Below are 16943 nucleotides of genomic sequence, written 5' to 3'. Positions count from 1 at the left end.
CTTCTTTACCTTTAACTAATTTTTGCTCTGGACTGCACCCACCACTGTAGAGTGTGACGGCACTGGCCGATCGTACAATACCCAACGTAAATTCCCCAAAGGTTTTTAAATCCACTTCGGGAAATCGTTGCAAGTGCGACGCCCACTCCATCCTCACATGCGCTGGTAACTTGTCCACCAGTTCAACGAGCAAAGAAGGGCTCGAAAGATGAGCACGGGCTTTGAACCGCCATTCCAGAGTCGATGAGCGATTCTAGTTCTCCGTGGTGACGATTGACGTGAAGAACACCTTCAACAGCAACTGCTGGGTGGCTATCGCCGTAGCGCTGCACAGAATACGGGTACCGGACTATTTGTGCAAGGTTCTACAAAGGTAAATTAAGAACCGAGTCGAACAGGTGGCGGGCAGAGGTCGATTAGGGTCACAGCGAGAGTACATTACGGCTTCATACTCGGCTCAACGCTCTGGAATATAATGTACAACGGAGTGTTAACACTGCAACTGCCCAGGGGAATCGAGATCGTCGGTTTTGCAGATGACGTTGCCCTGCCGATAACCGGTGAGACCCTCGAGGAAGTGGAGCCTGGATGGCTAATGTCAAGCAGCAGCTGGCTCATCACAAGATGGAGGTAGTGCTGACCAGAAACGATAAAAAAAATCCAGCGTGTCATGATCAGCATCGGCGGACACTCGAATTCATCGATATGCATGATATGATGCCGACGATCGGTTAAATTACAACCGCCATGTCGACTACGGATCATGTCAAACATCGGTGGAGCAAGATGTAGCACGAGAACTCTCCTGGCGTCTTGTCTCGATACTAAGGTATGGCGTTCCGGCCTGGACTGCTGCGTTGAACTCAAAGCGGAACCGGACAAAGTGGACAAGTACGTTTCGCCTAATAGCGGTTCGTGTACAGAACGATATCGTCACAACCGGCAATATGTCATTGCCGGGATGATTCCCATCTGCATCACTCTGGGTGAGGACGTGAAATGTTACCAGCGGAGGAATACAGGAAATGCATGGAGATTGGTCAGTGCGGACTAGTTGGCTAATTAGCAGCAAGAGTGGAACACCACGGAGAAGAGAAGGTGGACCCACCAACTCATCCCAACTGTGTCGAAATACGAAGCATGGAGAGGTGCACTTTCATTTGACGCAGTTTTTGTCCGGGCACGGATGCTTCCGAAAGTACCTGCAACGGTTTGGACATGCTTCGTCACCCCCTTGCTCGGAGTGTGTCTAGGTTGCGGCCAACAAAGTAGTGACGAGTATATACTCCGAGCTGCAGAGGAAGCATCGAAGGGACCAACGAAGCAGCGCCGCTGACAAGAAGGCCGCCGTGAAACAACAAATCGGGTTCGGAAAAAAAATTCGCCACCGGGAAACGCTCCGCCGGAGTAAACTAGATCCACCGCCGGGGACCAGTTGAGTAATACGCGACGCAGAACCGAGCTCAGGTCATCGAGGCGCCAGCGAACAGGACGTCAGGCTCCAGCAGAATCGCTGGACCGACCTCGATATTCTACCGGGTTGCTCTGGAGTAAGCTAGATCCGCCGCCGAAGGCTAGACCGAGTAGACAGCGTCAAATAGCCAGCAGTGGGTCGTTAGGGCGACGGGTTGAGCCGGAAGCTACACTCTACCCGGAATCGCTAGATAGATCTTGGCATCTATTGGCTGGCCCGTTAAGTAGGCTAGGCCCATAGCCGGAACTACATCGAGTAGATCGGGATGAAGCGGAGAGCTAAATGGCTCACGAAACCAAGCCTCGGTATTGGAATAAATCCACGACCGAGGAAGTCACAGTATTTACGGTAGATTCTAATTGGCTCCCGAAACAGACATCGGTACTGAGAGAAATTCTACCACCGGGGAACTCTTTGTCGGAGTAGGGTGAGTTTACCACCGGAAACTATCCGAGTCGATCGTGATAAGGCTGGAAGCTGAATGATTCACGGAATCAAGATCTGAATGGAACATGAAATCTGCAACTAATCGGCTCACTGAGACGGGAGCTAAATGGCCTTGTAACCTTGAAGTAGTTCCGTGGGGAAGAAGGGAAAGAATGTTTTTAGTGGTTGGTCGTGAGTCGCACTCAGTGCCGATACACTACACGCCAGGTAAAGCCTTTTAAACCTTATTATAAAAGCTGTCTTGCACCTTCAATTCGGGACATATTGTCCTACGATCCCGTGAGATATGATGTTATCCTTAACTTCCTAGGAAAATTCGTCGAACTATATGACAACATCTGATTAGAAGCCCCATAAAACCCTACCAGCTTTGGGGTGCTGTAGAGGTCGCCCGAGGCCCAACAACGCACAAGAGCTAAACAAACGGGATCACAATGTAGCTCAACCTATCACATAACCGCAGGAACAACACGAAATCCGATTAAGGCGAATGGCCTCAAAACTTCACAAAGACCTGAAGCCCCTGTCAAACCACTATACGGCGCAGCAAGCTAGCCCAAAACCCACGTGCTGAGAAGGTTGCACATAGCCCAACAACTCAACAAATGTGACGGCAATGCCACGCTAAAGCAGGCCCTCCGTCAGTACCAATTCGAACTGGGATGTTTCCTGCGGCCCAACCCCCTTAAAACACCCACCCGAAGGCCCGCACCCCTCTCGGACGGAGTACTTGGAAAACCCTCGCAACCACAGTTAACCCACCTTGCAACTCTAGAAACACCACGGAATCCGATAAAGGCGAACGATCTTATGTCTACACGACGACAATCAATATGAAGTCCCCATCAAACCGCACCACAGACGACGCAGCAAACAAGCCCAAAACTCAACGAGGGCCCTCTGCTATATCCCCACAAGGTACACCAACTCAACGAATGTAACAAAATTGCCATGCTATAACGGGCCCTGTACCAGTTCAATGGAACTCATCAGCGGAACCCCATCCCACTTGGATGGAGTAAGGTGGAGATTGCCGTAACTCAACCCAGTCCTCGGGAGGATCCAACGAACCGCAACAATCAATACAAAAAAAACCTGTTTTAATCCACCTAGCGGTGTAATTGTGCCTTTCTCATTTCTCTAAACTATGGCACGGAGGCTTTTTATGTTCAACATAATTGTGGAAATGTCCATTACATTCTTAGTACACTTTGCACTTATACACAATGGCATGCCAGCCACGAATTTGATGAGCTACGTGTCGATGGTGAAACACTTGAAACAAAAAAATATCATACTCCATTAGCCTAATCAGCATTAGATCAATGTTATCTGCTTGCTAACTCATTTTGTCATGCGGGGGTGGGTATGTGAAGAGGGCGAAAGTCCCATGAACGAACGACTCCCCAGCGTAAATTGGTATGCTTTGTGATATAGTGGTGGTTTAAAGATGATGGGGTTGAAAGGGAGGGGTATGAGGGCTGGATGGGGTGGTGGCCTGAGGGGTGATTTAAGGAGATTTTTAAAGGAGGGGAGCGAACAGTAGAGGGGGGGGGGTGTAACCACTCTCCGTAATCCATCAACTACGCCCCTGTTAAAATCCAGAAACCTCTTGCGAGTCGAAAACAAAATTTGGCCGGGACGAACTGAGTCGAATGGGATATGACACTCGGCCCTCCGGGCCGGGATTAGGTTGACGTTTTTCAGAGTGATTGCATAACCTTTCTATATGAGAAAGGCAAAACCACAATACATTAGTTTTCCCTTGAAAAACTCTAGAAAGAGAACTGCGGTGACTCCATTTTGAATCGATTGGATTCGAGTTTTGCTGTCAAAAAAAGAATCCAATCGAACACTGCCTATAATCACTCAAAAACGGCAAGTTGCTGGCTAACGGGGGGCTATTTGCCAACTCGGATGCGCTAATTGCCCTTCAATTTGCCAGCAATTTGCTGGCAATTAGGGGCTATTTCAGATGCAATATTTGGGCGATTCGCCGCCGTCATTTTTTTTTGTCGCCCTTAAATCGCCCCCAAATCGCCCAGGAAAAAATGGCTTGGCTAAATGAAGGCACTAGACAAACAAAATACAAGCGAGAACACGCCAATTGTTTAAAAAACTATTTTAAGCTTAAGCCAAACATGAACCGCCATATTTGAAAAACGCAAAAAACGACCAAGTTCATTTCAGCCGCCAGAAAGTTTGTCTAAGAGTTGAAATTGCCTTTAAATCGCATTCACAAATTGCATTTGTTCCTAGGGGCAATTAGCACGGGCGAGTTGAGTCAAACGTCAAACTGTTTAAATCGCCTGACCATGTTCGTCCGCTTTTTTTGACCGGGTACTTATAACATTGGACGTGATGCCATACAACGCTGGGGCAGACGTTGCCAAAAATGCTGTTTTTTTTCTCCACAGGTTCCAGGATGAATTTAACTGGAAAGTTTGCGTTGAATCATGTCAAATGAAATAATTAAAAAAAAGGTTCACCGGTTAAGGATTCGCCCTGTCTAAAAACATATCACCTTTTAGTATTCTCTCGGGGCCAGGATGAGAGTACCTGCTTCCTGCATTTTCTTCTGTAGTTTTTTTTTCCAACGACAAGTCCCGAAAACACTAGAGCATAATATATAAAAATATATTCTCGAGAAAAGCTTTCACGTTTTCCTTTTTGTTTTTGAATCCGAACTATGTGATGTTGGGTGCAGCACAAGGGACTATGTTCATAGGAAAGGAGAAGCAGCAATGATGATTAATGTTTCGGTGATATGTTATGTACTTTTTTCTCTGCTTCTGACAATTCTTTCCGTCGGATATTTGATAGAAGTTTTTGCGTCGAGTTTCCAAAATCGATAGAGTAGGATAGACAGTTTTGGAAGCTTCAACATTTGGCGAATAAAATATTTAAATATAGATTACGACATCGAGTAGTTATGGTTTTGTGAAGTTATAACAGCAATCGGTTAGAGATGTGAGCAGATGCATTTACACTACTAACATCTCTTTTGGTCAGTTTATCACATTTGTCAGACGTTCCATCTAGCGATTCAAATTCGATAGTTGAACGGTCGGTCAACCAGCGATTCACTCTAAATGTATCTGTTTACATCACATATTACTGCGTTCTCAGCTGAATTGTTAAAGATAATTTGATAATATGACCAGTTAAAAAGTGTCCATCAAACTACAGTCGTGACTCGCTGGTTGGTTACTTTTTATCTTTTTGCAGTTCGATCTCCGCTAGTTGAACCATTGTCCAACTAAAAAGCATCTGAATGTCAAAATCCCATGTCAAATTCACATTGACAATCAAACCACAGAGAACAGACATGCATGATCGAACAAAAATATTTAAAAAATGTGTGTAAACATTTGAATCAATATACGATAAACACTAGCGCCGCCATACCAACCTATCCCAACTATCCGTCAAATCCATTCCAGAACCGGTTCGAAATCCTGAATGGATTCCGTATGGAATCTTGCTCAAAGAAAACAGCCGATTCCGACTCTATCGGTTGATGCATTTCAGTTAGAATTCATACTGTAAGTCCGAACCGGTTCCGGACTAGTTTGATTGGGTAGAGGAATAACCGCTGTCAATGCTGTCGAACTCAGCCACAAAAACATGACGACAGTAGCGCTCCTGATATCCCAACTACCTTCGAAACCGTTAGAGATTTTTACACAAGTTGAATGCTGAAGATGGACGTCTGTTCTCTGTGATCAAACTGACAACAAATAGAGATGTGAACATATGCATTTACGCGCGAATAAATAAATTCGTTAGTTAGAGCAAGCGTCCCAATCAGCGAATCACTGAACATCTTGCCATATAATAACTATACATTTCCAAAAATGCTGTTATTCTTCCCACTGATCTCTTGCTCCGAGTTTTTCTAATATAATCTTTTTATACAGCACCAATTTACAACTCAAATTTCCGACTGGAGCACACAAAATTCGGTTTTTATTCTATAAAACTTCGAACACCACCGGTTCACCGCCTCTTCAGAACTATTTTCGAGCAGTAAAGCTGCTTTTTCCATTCGTGCTGCTGCCGGCCGGTGGGACCGAAGCGGAGCCCCACTCGGTCCCGCTCCTCAATTTGTCTATTACCGTCCTCCTTGTCCGCGGAACGCGGGTCGCGTCCTTCGCTTTTAATTTTAATTTCGTTTTTTTTTTTCACTCGCTATTGACGCTTTCTTGCAGGTCATTTTTCGATTCGAGTTTTTTTTTCTAACAAAACAATCTCTATACAATCGGTAGTGGTGGTATAGAGGTAGCAAACAAAAAACACAAAAATAATACTATAGGGGAGAAAAAACGAACATTGCCGCGGCAAAAACGGACGGGCGCGCGGACCACGAATTTCATGGAACCAAATTAAAACGAGTAATGGTTATTTTTTGGGCCGCTGCTTTGCAATGAAAGGCAGTGTGCTTTTTTTGTTGTCGATTCGAGTTCTCGGTCTCCGAGACTTCAACGGAAGAGTGGAGAGTATTCTTTGCTGGGTTGGCTGGATTGTTGTTGAAGTTTTATGAAATTCGGTTTTCGGACGCTTTTGGTAAGCCCGAATCAAAATAAAATTATCACGGAACGAAGGGAACGTCACTTTGACAGTAATTTTAGGACATTCGAAAAATTTCCTATAAAACGAGTTATTCCCAAAGCCTCAATTCAATTTCGCTTGAATTTCAACCAATTTGATGTAACTGGCAACTCTGCATATTCTACGTTCGAAACGAATAATAATTCTGGCAACAAAAATTGTTTTTGTTTTGATTTGTTGCTTTTGTTTCTGGTAAACTTAATCGTTCTACTTAGTAATCATATTCATTTTCGATGACCATTATTTTTTGATGTGTACTTTCTTTAAATGCTATTGTTAATTTCTCTTCGTGTTCCCAAGTAGTGCTTCTAGTGGACTAGGACTGCCTTCTGCCAGATTCTGAGGAGACGAATTCGAAACGCAAACCCCTTGACATAATATAATATATAATTTTGTATTCATATCTGTTCTCGGAATGTTTGAATCAAACTATGTTGTAATCTTCTGCCGTTTTCGCTTGATCTCGAAAATGAGTTAGATTCTAACCTGACCCGCTGTCAGTACAAGTATTTTGAAAACAGTTGGAGTTAGAATAGGACTCAGTTTTACTTCAACCAAAAACGATATAAACACTCGTCGACAATCCATCTTTTCAAATTAATAGAAAATAGTTTCTTGGTCTAATTATCTAAGAAATTAGATGAAAGTTCAAATATTTGAATTGTCATAAATGGCTCTTCGTAGTGACCCCTCACGAAACAAAACAAAAATACGACCCCTTTACCGGATGAACCCCAGTTTTTTTCTTCCCCTAAATCGAATTCCCTGTATTTACGTATGTGTGCACGTGTTTACGTGGGAGGTTCACTCGTCCTTCTTCTGATGAATTTCTCCATCCCGAGATATTACTTGGGCGCTTTTTCTATCTTTTTTTTCCATTTTGCGACCCACACCCAAAGTACGGGTTTAGTGGCGTGGGGAATAAAATTTCTCGAAAAAAGGCGAGACTCGTTAGTCCGTAGAAAATAATGGTACATTTTTTTTTCTTCTTTGCTCCACCGGCCACCACCGGCAGAACTGTGGGGAAGCTGAAAATGCGATAAGAGGGAAAAACATACATAAAACTGCTGAGGAAGGTCTGTATAAATTACTTGTTTTTGCACTCTCTCTCGCGCGTCACCCTGTCTCTCTCTCCCTCCTTGGGTCAGAATGAGAGGCGGAAAAATCGACGGAAAATCAATAAAATTGTTAAGAAACCTGAAGCATGCAGTAGGTGGAGTGAAGATGGGTGCTTACAGGGATATTCCACCAGTGGCAGTTTCGGAAGAATAATTTTGCTCGCGTAGCTGGACCCCTCGCCCCTAAGGGAAAGATTTGATTTTTTTTTTTAAACTTATGCTAATCATGTTTTAATGCTTGAGACCAAAATCTAGTACGATTGTATTTATTTTTCACGTAGCCTTATTTTTGTGTTGTATCCAAAAGCTCTAAAAATGTAGGAAAGTAATGCTACTCATATTTATAGACACAGAATGAAAATCCACCAATGTCAACTGCCCATGTCTTCAATATTCAAGGAGGCTACTGAAACCGTCGAACGAAGAAACGGTGCTTTCAGCAAAATGCAAGCTTTTATTGGTGTAACAACAAATCATAGTAGGCTCTGGCACAATGTAAATGATAACACTAAACTGCTAAACGTTATTCGCTGGTTTGATCACCACCTCTGTCCAACTAACGAACTGGAACTGCTAGTGGGAAGCTGGTCCGTCTTTTGACCACTCGGGGCCCCTGGGCACTACTGTACGATGGGGCACCTATAGTTGAACAGAGTTCTTCGTATACTTCACGTTTCGTTCTATTTTCGTAAACAGTGCGCTCGGCCATGTATAACTGCGTGAATATTGCAACTTCTATTACATATGTCAAAAGATGCCAATCTTCATTGACAGATGGGCGAACATTACTAGTTCAGAAATCTAACGCTGAAGTATAAGACTTTTTGAAACATTTCATGCGGACAAAATACGGGAACAATTCATATTTATCTATTTCGATTTTTGTTGGTTTATACTATCTTCAGATTTTTAGGTTTACCCACTCTTAATGCTATTCTAGAAAATATTGCACCACAAGTCTTTCTATGAACAATGCAGAATAACCATATATTTAGTTGAAATACAGTTTGACGTGAAATGTTCATATTCTGTAAATTAGGTGAAATATCTTTATGAAATTTGAGAAATTTTGGTGAGTTTTTTGTCTATAAATTATCATAACCAGAAAATTTAGCCAAGCAAACTTTAGAGAATCCAGCGCACATCGCATGAATTCTAAATCATCCCATCGCAAAACGCAACCAAGAACTGGGGGCAGTGAAGGTGAACGCCACAGTTTCAAGAGTTCCAGATAGTTAGCGATAGATTCAATATCGTTGAAAAATATAAACAATAATTCGGAATTGGTCGGGATTTTTTTGGTCTAGCAATCAATCGGTAGTTGCGGCAAACGAGGTCAGATTTTTGCAACAACCGGGATTATGAACCAGGGCAAGAGAAATCACGGATATTTCTGTGTAAAAGTTTATGAGCACCATTCAAAACTGTTTTCACAAACTAAATCTTTTTCCTAATTTGGATAACGAATGAATTTTGGCCACGATTTCTACGAAGTGCAATAATTTCAGAGACAACCTTTTGCTGTAGAACTAAAGCATACCTAATATATTAGAAATATACATGATATAAGCTGCATCAATACCACTCAGTTTGATGTGTTTTACTTAGGACTAAACTAACTGAAATCAGAAGTGCATGTACCGAGGATTCGTTTGACCATGCATTATAATAAGGCTGATACAACACTATGACAACCTACGAAAACCAAGTAACAATATGCCAATAAAACTCAATTGTTAAAATTATGCATTGGTCACGATTTCAACTCGAAGATGTCTTTGAACGAATCTATCAATTTTTAGTAATCTGCATTTTTAAACTATTGGGCTTACTAAAGTGTTATTTTTAACATATTGCACGTGAGCAGTACCACGTTTCTGATGTGATGAAACTGGATATAATGTGGCTTCAGAAGAGCCATATTTTGTCTTTCAATAAGCATTCCACTTCACGAATAGAAGGTATTGAAATCAATCAATATTGTTGGCGAATCCCTTTCAAATCATTTAGAACAGTGGTTTTCAACCGGGTGTGATTTCGCCCCCAGGGGTAAATTAAGCAATTTTAGGGGGTGAATTATGCGGAACAAATTTTAACATTTTAAATATATTTATCTTTATACATTTTTTCAGTGTGTCGAGAATTGAAATACTGACACTTGACAGTGCTCTGGAACAGGTTTCTGATTGTAAAATTATGATTTTCATACAATTGAAAATCATTTTTTGACAGGGTAATGATGGTAAACAATTTTCAGAAAGGGGTACATCATGGGAATCAATATTCGGAAAGGGGTACGTGGAACGAAAAAGGTTCAAAGCCACTGATTTAGAATCGGGAGGATTTTTTTCAAGCCTCGCGTTTCTTGCTGCAGGATAAGGAGTCAAGTAGGTATATATCACCGTGCCTCATAGATATTCTGTGCATTTGACATTATTCTGGTTTAACCGAATCGGTATATTCATCCAAGAATGCTTATCGAAATATTTTTTGAAACAAGTAAAGATTGGGCCGCGTTTTTCTTTTGAAGTTTTCGCCTATCCTCATCGCGGGGCCCCTAAAATCCCGGGGCCCCTAGCCTGGGCCCAGTGTGCCCATGCGTAAAGACGGTACTGATGAGAAGGACGGACAGATGTCAAATCTGACCTAGTAAAATACTTCAGTCGTGTTTCGCTGGTTGGGCCAAAGCCTCTGTTCAACTAACGAATTTGATTCGCTAGTTGGACCGACTGACAGACGTCAAAAACTCTCCAAAAGAGATGTTAGCATTGTAAAGGCTAGTTTGCAGTTCGGGAAATGGGTCACGGGATTTGTGCCGAAATTTGATGAGGGAAAATTACCCGCCGAAATCTCTCCAAAATGTCAAACCAAAAGTTGTGTTGCTTCTAAAAAACGGTATCAAAACAGTACCAAATTTTAAACCTAATAATTTAATTTATTATTATAATAATTTTTCCAGTCGGAAATAATTTATGATGATGAAGGGCGGGCATAGCGTAGTTGGTAAATCGGCTGCCTTGTACGCAGCTCACCTGAGTTCGATTTCCAACTCCGCACACAGGATTAGAATTTTTTCCAAGGAGATTTTTCTAACCCAAAAAGAGACGAATGACCGCTATAATCAAAAAAATTATGATGAATTTTTTGTTTTAAGAACCCCTGATGTTTTCCGAGGTTGGGTTTACACTTCATGAAAACTGTCATTTTTGTGTAAACTCGTTTTTAGAATAGAAATCCCAGTCACCATTTAAAATATAGCAGAGGAGGGGGGGGGGGAGCAAATCCCGCGGCACGGAAAAACGCTGTAGAAAATAATCCATTGAGTATGTTCCAAATACTACAAAATAACAATATAGTTCACTAATGTTGCATTGAAACTCAATCATAGCATTAACAAAGCAATCCAATAATTCTATATCAGCATCATAAAATGGCTGACATAAGTCGTACATGCTTTAAGGATCATTAAAGCATGTATACTTCACGTTTGCATTTAGTGCCCCTATGTAGCAAATATAAAGCCGATTTAATACTATCATAATGCTGTGGGTTTATTCAGTTAAGAAAAACGTTAGTTTGTGTCAAAACAGGAAGTCGCGACATTTTTTTTTAGTTTTTAGGCTCGATCAAAAATTGAGCATGAAGTCGAAAATTTAGAAATCTGTGGTAGTCTGTACATTATAACAGAAAACTGTTGAAATCTGTGCAGTACATTGAACATCTACGAAAGAGATTAATCTGTGCACCTGGCATCTCTGCCGCATGGCCGCATTTGACATTTCACTCTACGGTGCACGCTAAACGCAGCATGATTGTTTATTGAGATTAAAATCCTTTCTCGCCTGAAGATGGCGTTACCTTTATGTCCTTTATGATTATGATTCACAGGAGTGAACAATATTGTGAATATTTAACATTTGGTATTTTCTCTTGAAAATTTGGGTAAAAGTAGTTAAGAGTGCATTGTTTACACTGTATTTTTATCGCATTTTTTTATTGAAAAAAAATGGCATCACCCGAAAAGCAACGTCGCGAATTGAGTTTCCGCAAGCACCTGGAAAATCGTCAACTCTCTTATCGGGACATCGGAAAACAAATCGGAATCGTGCAGTCAACGGCAAGGCGTGTGAATAAACGCTACTACCAAACTCTGAGCATCGAATGGAAGGAGAAATCACAGAGAACAGACATCCATGATCGAACAAAAATATTTAAAAAACATGTGTAAACATTTGAATTAATGTACGATAAACACTAGCGCCGCCACACCAACCTATCCCAACTATCCGTCAAATCCATTCCGGAACCGGTTCGAAATCCTGAATGGATTCAGTATGGAATCTTGCTCAAAGAAAACAACCGTTTCCGACTCTATCGGTTGATGCATTTGAGCTGGAATTCATGCTAGAAGTCAGAACCGGTTCCGGACTAGTTTGACTGGGTAGAGGAATAACCGCTGTCAATTCAGTCGAACTCAGCCACAAAAAACATGACAGTAGCGCACCTGGTTTGGATATCCTAACTACCTTCGAAACCGTTAGAGATTTTACACAAGTTGAATGCTGAAGATGGACGTCTGTTCTCTGTGGAGAAATGCTGTAAGAATGGATGTTCGATTAGTGATCAGGATCACAAGCGTCCAGTCGAAGCGTTTAAGCGGAATCCCAGTGCTTCGGTCAGGGATGGTGCCAAAAAGTTGAATCTGTCCAAGTCTTTCGTACTGGGAGGGACTGCATATATACAAAGTGCAAAAGGCTCCAAATCGTGACGAACGCCAAAATTCGGTGGAAAAGTCACGGGCCCGGAAACTGTACACCCAGATGCTGACGAAGCATCATTGTATCATCATGGATGATGAGACTTATGTCAAGGCGGACTTTCGAGACTACTGTTCTTCGCCGCCTAGCACAAGTTTGATGCTTCGGGGGAAATAAGGAAGCAGTAACTTTCAAAGTTTGCCAATAAATACATGATTTGGCAAGCAATCTGATCATATGGCAAACGGAATGCGCCGTTCGTGACTACCGAAACTGTAAACGGGGAGATTAACCTCAAGGAGTGTCTACAGAAGCAGCTGCTTTCTCTGTTGAAGCAACACAAAGACCCTACGAACTTCTGGCCGGATCTTGCTTCGTGCCACTCGTTCAAATGTTGTCCTGGAGTGGTACGAAGCTAACGGGGTCACTTTTGTACCCAAGGACATGTACCCCCTTCCAACGCACCGAAACTAAGGCCCATCAAAAAATACTGGACAATTATGAAGCAGGCACCACGAAAGCATCCCAAGAAGGTCAAATCTGAGGAAGATTCGAAGAAAAAGTGGGTTTGCGTACATAAGAAGCTGCAGCCAGATGTTATACAGAACCTAATGAGAAGTGTTAAGCGTACGATGCGAGTGTACGGTTATGGGGTTGAAGTCGAATGAAATAAATATGCCAAAAACTTACTAATGGGGTATATTTTATTGCCTGAAAGTTTGAAAAGGATCGGTCCACTGGGTCATTTTCCACCGCGTTTTTTTCCGCGATGCAATTTGATGTGGGACACCCTTTAGCCTTAAATGTTCTGTTCACATCTCTAATTTTTGTCAGATTGATTGTCAAAGTACAGTCCTTGGCGGGAGGCCCTACATGCTTAATTTTTTCTCATTTTTTTGCATATTTTGCTGACATCTCAACAGCTGAGATCTCAGTAAACATTTTTTTTGCTGAAATCTCAGTCAAATGACGTTTGATAGATGAGACTTGGAAAATATTTCACCGAAAATCAGTAAAGAAATCTCACTTTACTGTGATATCAGTTTATACTACACGGCTGTGGTATTTGCTGACTACACGGCTGTTGGGAAATAATCGAGCCGAATTGAGTGTGTAAAATCTTGATCTTGCTTTATGAAATAAATCGGGATAGGAGTATCATTTCCCGGTACACAAAATTATTGTTTGGAGGTGGAACTGAAAAAGAAAGCGAAAGTAGACAGCAAAGAGGTACATAACTGAGACTCTACCAAATGTGCTTGATTTGATAGAAACAAACAGGAATGCCATTATGCCAGATTTATCAGGCAAAGCCAGAGGTTTTGGTAGCTTCCAGACAAAAAGACAAATCTTTCATTCTGTCAGATTTTTAAGTTTTGGAAGCTGCTACATACACATTTTGAAAATTTTGGTAATGATGTCCCAAATTTTACAAAAATCGATTAATGCACATTCTATGAAAACTAAAATGTATGCCAAATATCGATGACTTTGAGGTCGCTGTCAAGCGCCAGATTTTACCAGACATTTTTAGTTGTACTGCTAGATTTTCTTTGAAAAACAATGACAACCCTGAAATCAAGAAGAACGGAAATGTGGTCATAGGTAGTAAAACATGCCACCCTTTTAAAGCTGTAGCAAAGATCGTAGAATAAACTAGATCATTTATCATCGAGAAGACCGATGCCGTACCACAAACATTGAAGTCTCCTTGATACCGGGAGCTCCGCCGGTTCCCGACCTATATCCAATTAATAGTGCACTAAGTTGAATGTCTGGTTGAAATATTACATGACCTTTTTGGTGTTCCTGGAAGTGTTGAAAACTCCTTCTTCTTAAATGTCTCAGAGCAGGTATTGTTTGCTTCTGATTTGTAGTAGAGTTTCCTTTTGCTGGTATATTTTGCGGCCTTTCAACAGTGTACAATAATTATTGTTACAAAGAGTGATTTGCTTGTAATTAGTGCAATACTGCATACATGACGCGCGGCACAAAAAACCGATCATCCAGACGATCCTTGTCGAAGAAGACGCAGTACTTTGAAGGTACACACAATTTTGTCCCGTTCGGTGCGATTGTTATTCAAATCCTCGCTAACGGGAGCAAGGCATCCTTTACAAAGTCAATCCCGTCCTTCGGTAGATCCACACATGCCAAGTTAGAATCGATAAGTACACCATCGATCTTAACTTTGTGAGCGGGCATGTAAAAGCTTTAGTTCCTCATAAAAGTAACGTCTTTTGTTTGCTTCAGACAAAGTATCACAATTCTGAACTTATCTAGGGTTTGTGGTTTCCTGAGTGATTTTTACTAGTCATCTCTTTGTTGGAAACCCCGTGGAAATGAGACAAGAGAAATTCCGCTCAAAATGACCCGAATTGACGTGTCGTTAGGATGTTTTCTGTTGTACTTACTTTTCGGTTGCATACAGATGGTTGAAATTGTTTCGTACTAAGTGTTAGTCACGTCATAGGTAAACAGATATTGTCTGTAATAAAAAGAAAAAGAAAATGATTATTATATAGTCAACATAAATCAAATATTAAAGCTATTGAATCAACTAGAGAACCTCGTGAAGTTTTAAATAGCAAGACACTAGATCTGGTGTTCTTTTGAACCGACTGTTGGCATACACTGTGGAGTTTCTACACCTTTTTATAAATAGTCGACCCCAGCAATTTAAGGAGCGCAAAAACGACACTCTCCAATACAATTCATGTTTTTTATTCAACCCGATTCGAGAAACGTGAATTGCAGCAAAAAAAAGCTCTTCCAAAGCAGCAGCGAAGCAGGAATGTAGAGATAAATTATTTTCTTTTTAAATATTTCAAATTTTCTAGCAGCAAACAAAAAAAACCAAAGAAACGACATGCGCGCAAGACGGGAAAATAGTGGAATGGAATGAAACACCACTCGTCCTCGTTGCCGGGGTCGCTGCGAAGGCAAAAAAGCTCGTCTAAAGATAATTTGAACTTTTTTTTCGCTCTCGGGTCCTACCCGGTCTTTCCATACGGCCGGTCGCCCGCTCCTCTCGCTAGATCTGTCGTCAAGTTGATAGTTATTTTCATTGCACTTTTTTTCTGTTCGCGAGATCCGACGGATTTTAATGTCTTCACATGGCTCGACGACGAAGGGTCTCTAATCTAGAGGCGAAAAGAAAATGCGAAACAGGTTCAATTTATAAAGCAAAACTTTTAGTACGTCGATTCCATCTCGAAATGCAACAGAAGCTGGCGACTTCTCGCCCAATCGAAGCACCCCTTGGCAACAAGAAAATCGTTTCATGCAAAGTAGAAAAAAAAGTCGTATAAAAATGAAAAATCATCTTTTCCTAGGAGTTTTTTTTATTTCGTTTCAGTGCCCCCACGTTCTGCCCACCAGCGGTAATCCCGTCTCAACGGGTTACTTTTCGATTCGCTTCGTTTTTCCCTTCTCCCATTTTTATACATAATAGCTGCTAGTATATATTTTAAATAATAAAAAATATCTTGCCTCCTACCCCGTGTGTTCATGTCCCGGATCGAACCGACGATGCTGCTGCTGCTGATGACTGTTTTTTTCTGTATTCAATTTTTTTACAGCTCTTGGTGCTGTCTTCGTCCCTTGCGTCTGTTTTTTTTCTCTTGCGATTGCGATTGCGATTGCAATCGATCAGGGCTTTCGATGGAAAACTACACAAAGTTACAGTTAAAATCAGAACATTTTTTGTTTCGCCTCTGTCAGGCGAATTCCGCTGGTTGTTGCTCCATCTAGTGACCCGCGCCGGGGTTAGCAAAAAGTGCTATATTTACAACAGAATTTTCCTGTCAAACTTAACCCGAATTTTTCATACATGCATTTATACATATTGGTAGCTCTTCAATTTAAAATAGCATTTTATTAGTTTGCTACATTACACAGATACTATTTGCTGCTTGAACACTGTTTAGCTGGACCTCCGCTAGTTGGATCATTGTTCAAATAAAAGTATCTGAATGTCAAAAGTTCATGTCAAATTTACTTTGAAAATCAAACTGACAACTGTTAGAGATGTGAACAGAAGCATTTACACTATTAACGTCTCCTTTAGAGACCCTTTTGACATCTGTCAGCCGTTACAACTAGCGATTCAAATTGATTAATTGACCATAAGACAAAGCAAGAAGACGTCACATGAGTAAAAATGCTCGAAAAAATGACAGTTCAGCGAGCTTGTTTACATGGTGATAGAATTCGAACCAAGGTTCTTGAATATTCGCGTCTATTCCACTTACAGCTAAATTATTGAACCCCTAACCATAAATATACGGCCTTCGGATTAAGTTTAGGAAAAGAACCCTCCAAATCAAAACGCTCGCCCTACTTTCCGCTACCGGGTGTGACCTCTAGTTTTAAAAGTAAATTTCCTGAAAATCATCCCTCGCCCGGTGTACATCCACCTCTTCCTCCAGGTCCTCCGCTTCCATAAATCAACATTCCAAATCTAAAACGCCGTAAAGTTCTAATGACAGGGATCATCTTCTGTCTGACCCCGAAAATCATGCGGGCCAAGCCCGA

General features: G+C 41.5%; 1 protein-coding gene across 1 annotated transcript in view; it reads right to left on the bottom strand.

Annotated features, from left to right (window-relative positions):
• Positions 1–16943, bottom strand: part of LOC131683031 (transcriptional regulator Kaiso) — a 100213-nt gene that overhangs the window by 20795 nt on the left and 62475 nt on the right. The window contains exon 2 of the mRNA XM_058964856.1: positions 14822–14895. The gene's annotated coding sequence lies outside the window, so the exon portion shown is untranslated. The remainder of the gene's footprint in view (positions 1–14821; positions 14896–16943) is intronic.

This window comes from Topomyia yanbarensis, chromosome 1 (assembly GCF_030247195.1).
Source record: "Topomyia yanbarensis strain Yona2022 chromosome 1, ASM3024719v1, whole genome shotgun sequence".
Taxonomy (NCBI): Eukaryota; Metazoa; Arthropoda; class Insecta; order Diptera; family Culicidae; genus Topomyia; species Topomyia yanbarensis.
The sequence above is the reverse complement of the archived record's forward strand: the minus strand, read 5'-3'. Positions and strand labels throughout refer to the sequence as shown.